This window comes from Monopterus albus, unplaced genomic scaffold, assembly GCF_001952655.1.
Source record: "Monopterus albus unplaced genomic scaffold, M_albus_1.0 scaffold23.1, whole genome shotgun sequence".
Lineage (NCBI taxonomy): Eukaryota > Metazoa > Chordata > Actinopteri > Synbranchiformes > Synbranchidae > Monopterus > Monopterus albus.
The window spans coordinates 1,421,359-1,426,050 of NW_018127903.1; positions in this window are offsets into that span (position 1 = coordinate 1,421,359).

Consider the following 4,692-nt stretch of genomic DNA (forward strand, 5'->3'; position numbering starts at 1 on the left):
ATCACTAGCAGATAACTCTGAAACAACACAGTACCACACTGGGATGCTGTAGCTGCAATGGTAAGAAACGGGACTGGTTGCAGAATTCGCCGATTCCTCTCCTCCCTCCATCTCATGGCCCCCGCCCCCACCCCCTTCTTTTCATACTTATGCCCAACCATCAATGACTACTTTGCTGCCTGTATTCCCATTGTAAATAAGGTGAGTCTCACCATCAGCTATCAACTTAGTGGGGTTAAAGCAATCAGCAAGCAATAGGAAAAATATATAAAGGTATAAGTGTGTAATGATGTCCATTTCCATGATGCAGTTCAGCTCATTTTGTTTAAGTCCTCCTTCTGCTGCTCCTTATGTCCACAAGCACCCCAAGAATGTAAAGGAAGGGCTCAGATCCCTTTGATTCCCTGCCACCACCCACCTTTGCCCTGATGTTACCAGAGCTTGGATATCTGCCTCTGTCCCTCAGGGCCTTGGTACCACTGTGCCCCACCTTCCTCAACCAACATGCACCCGACAATCCAGTCCCATCGACCCCCAATCCCTCCACCTCCCTGCCTCACTCCCTGATTCAGTGTGTAAAAGCGCCCCCTGAATGATGGATTACTGTGTCACCGCAGCCTGCAAAGGATTAATTTGTTTCATTGATTTCTCTTTAGGCAGAATGCCAACGTCTGCCGCTTCCCACCTTTTTCCCAAGACTCGCAGCTGTAATAGACGGTAATGGCCTAAGACAAATCAACCCGTTTCTTGTAAAAATAGCACCAAATAACCCTCCCCACCATCGAGGCTGCACTCTACTCATGAGGACACTGGGGGGTGGGATGGTAGTGGTGGGGTATAAGGGAGTGTTTGATTCATTCCCATCCTCCATCTCTATCACTCTGTCTGGCTGTCCTTCTATACCACCGTCCCTCCTTATCCTGTGTTGAGCCAGAGGAGACCATCCAGACACTCTAAGAAAGCCGTAAGTCTGCCGTACTTACAGCTCCCTCTCAGGCCTCACAATGGATGGGTAATGACAGCACTGTCTGGAGGGGCCTGTGGGAGTTGGGCCATTCTCTCCAGTAATGGAAGCAGTTACTGCCATTCCCTATACACCTGCAGGAACAGCGAACTGTTAACCAGTGTGATCTATGGCAAGGCCTTACTGCACTAGGCTAAGGTTGAAGGGTTGTCCTGACATGAGTGAATTAGGGCACGTCTGCTCAACATTTTTTTCTCTTTGCTATGTTGAATGTAGTTATCCTACTCTACATTAAGAGCCATGGCAAAGCTTTGGAGTTATTGATAAACAAATCTGTACCAATGAATCAGTGTTGGTACAGCTCTCAGCACTGCAGACTGACAATCCAGCATTCCTGACATTCACTGATTTAACGCAGACATAAGATGTTGCCACATCTTCACTACCCTGTCACTGCTATGAACGATGGGTAACCCAAACTGCCTGTAACATTAAGCGCACCACTACAGGCTGACTGTCCTCGAATGCTTTCCAATCCCACCGAGATTTATGAGCAGAACCAGATCCATTAATCCATTGTTGATTTGCTGTGGCTGCCCTGCAGGATTTTTGGGATCAGATATCATACAGTGCTGAAACTTGCCCTGTTGCACAGCAAGCTAACTTGTAACACCCTGACTATAGCTAAAAATGCTGCACCAAGCATTGGGAAATTGAATAAAAGTCAGTATTTTTCAAATTTATAAAATCCATGGCATGCTTGAAATTGCTCCGTGTCAATATGAAGTCTCATTCACACACAAGTTGACAGAAATTATGAGGTAAAACATTGTAATTTAATACAAGATAAAACAAAATTATAGATAGAAGGTTCAGTATCGGTGAATTAGAGCTGGTAGACATTGTGATAATGACACAGGCTGATGGGAAATCTCATCAGCTCCTTGCAATCAATTTAACAGTGTTTACAAAGCCACTGCTGAGGTCTGTGCTTAGGGGCAGAGCACTGGTCACCTGGTGCTTCACTACATCCCCCTGCTAAGCTGACCTCTCCTAGGTAAACCTCCACAAAGCCCCCTCATGTCTGACACCACCAGGTCCTTCAAATACCCCTCTCAGACAGAGGATTAGGTAATCTCACCATGATAGTGTCTTTTCCTCTATTTTGAACATTTTCTCTCTCTCTCTGTTACTCTCCCACTCTTCCCTTCCATTCTCATACATTACATCCACCCTTCCTCTCTTTGGCCCATTGAAGTGCTTGTTCTTCCCAGGGCACGTCTATCAGCAGGGGTCCTTACATTCTTAAGTGCCTCCAGAAAAGGTTAGTTGCCAGGTAATTGTCCAGCTGTGGTCCGGCTTATCTTAATTGTGGGTGCTTCACTGCAAGCTACACTTCCATTGATGAAGAGACTTATGTGGAATAAAGGAAGAAGATGGGAGGATGGGGCAAGAAAAGAATTTTCAATTTTCAAGTGCATTTGATATATTTTTACTTTGGATGTCTGTACTTTGCACTTTGACTCTTAAAGATGAAGAAGTGTGTAAGAACATTTTTTATGTGAAATTTGTAAATGTAAAAATTTGAATATCATATATGTAATATTTATTCTATTATAACAAACCCAATATGTGTTCGTAGTGCAATGTAAATGCAATGCTAACTTCACTGTGTTAAAATTCAGATGGCTATGCCTCTTTTATATATTTATATCTATGTCAATAAGAAGCTTTAGGGGAGTTAGTGTTTGCGTTGCCCCAGTGAAAGGTCATGACTGACCAATAAAATATTTCCAGACCACTATCAATAACTCCTACATGCAGACTAATACAGTATGGGATTGTGGATAGGGGGAGGAAGGCCTGCTGCTTCGAGCAGAATGAATGAAGAAGAGGCCAAAAGGTTACTGGACAGACTTTGGCCCCCTGCCCCTACACCCTCTCTTATGTGCATTTGATAGCGACAGGGGTAATTATAAAGGTATACTTCAGACAGGTCAAATGGGAGAGGGCAAAGTGCAGAACCTTTAAAGCACTGGCTGGAGTCAAAGGTTATGATGGACATTCATAGGACATCACAAAGTACAGCTGGGCAAGGGGTAATGGAATCAGGGCTATAAAGATACAGACTGGTGAGAAAGTTACACTAGATCATATCTTCTCTTTATTTATGTGATGTTTTTATAAAATGACACGGGCCGCTCATGATCAGAATCTCAAATTATAGCATTAACTGCTGTTTAGCTTGACCACAGTAACTTGTTGTTTGGTGTGTTTGTGTGGCCTGTGTGTGTTCGTATACTGTACTGAGGAACTATCAGGCTTCATGGCTATTAAATATGAATAGCCCAAGGTCAGGGAAGGTCATGGCATGCATTTAGCACCAGTGACCAATGCCAAATGTAAAGGTCAAAGTGGATTTGCCTGAGTTGGAGCAATAAGACATTTGCTCGTCCACATATATGCATCCCCTTGACAGTGATTTATGGAGGGAGATAAGCGTACAGATGGGAAGAAAACACTCTCTTTCTCCTATCCCGTCAGACTCTGTAAATATACTACTCACTCATATCAATCACCATGTCACAGTGAATCGCCACTGTATGCTTCCTGCTCAGATTAAAAACTGCCTTTGTTTTGCTCCGTCTTCTCCCTCCAGCCCTGGGGAACACACTGGCAGTATTGTTGCTATTTCACACACTTTGTATTAGCATTTCAAACAGCTGTGGTATAAAAGTAGTGAGTATGCTCAAAGTCAGCAGAATGCTTTAGTTATGTGCCATCTTCCATGGATAGATTCCATATTGTATCAATCAAATGCTCATACCAGAAGTAAGGGCCTCAATTAATTGTGACAATTCTACAAAAAAAGTGTTTGTTTTTTTTACATTTTGTTATATGACAAAGTGCTTTTTAAAAAAATGTTTCCCCACTTCTATTTATAGCATCATTGAGGAGACTGTTATGTTATTTTATCCCCCTTTGATGGGTTTCCCTGCTTTTCACTTGAACAAAAAACACTATGCCCTTTAATGTAATCAGTATTCCAGGGCATTTAAAAGAATTCAGGTTGGAGCAGGTTTTATGCTTATAAAACAAATCGCTGCAGATTAGAATCAGTTTTCCCCTCTTCTGTCCTCTGCAGGACAAAATTCCTGTTCTGCAGCCAAATGGGCTGTTCAGCATTTTGCAGGAGTAGCCTCTCTGGCTCTTTGACTTTTCTAGGCCTCTTGAACATGAACATGTTCTCCATGTCCCTCTAGGTCCTTAAATGTGAAAACCAGCCCATCACTGGTGCACCACAGCCTTTGCGAATGACCCCCAAGTGGTTCAGTATCCAGCCAGAGAAAAGTCCAAAAAGAAAACATGCTTTTGAACTGCTGGCCAGAGCGGAAACATGGTTTAGTACACTGCTTTTTATCCTGAGCCATAAAGATGCATTTTCCTTTTCTACAAAAGCAGTAAATTTTCTCTTCACCTTTATTACACATATTATGTTTTTCCACAGCTAGATCAAGAGGTGATAATGCATGAGACCATAGGAACCATTACCTGACACTTTGTTTAGTTCCTCATTAGTCTGCACTTCAGCTCGCATACAACTTCATACTGACAAGCACTTATTTAACACCATAAAAAGATACAGTAGTTAAAATCTAAAGCAAAATATTTCTCCTCAAGACATCATATCAATTTCATGGCATCAACTGCAGAGGTCAGCTTTGAGG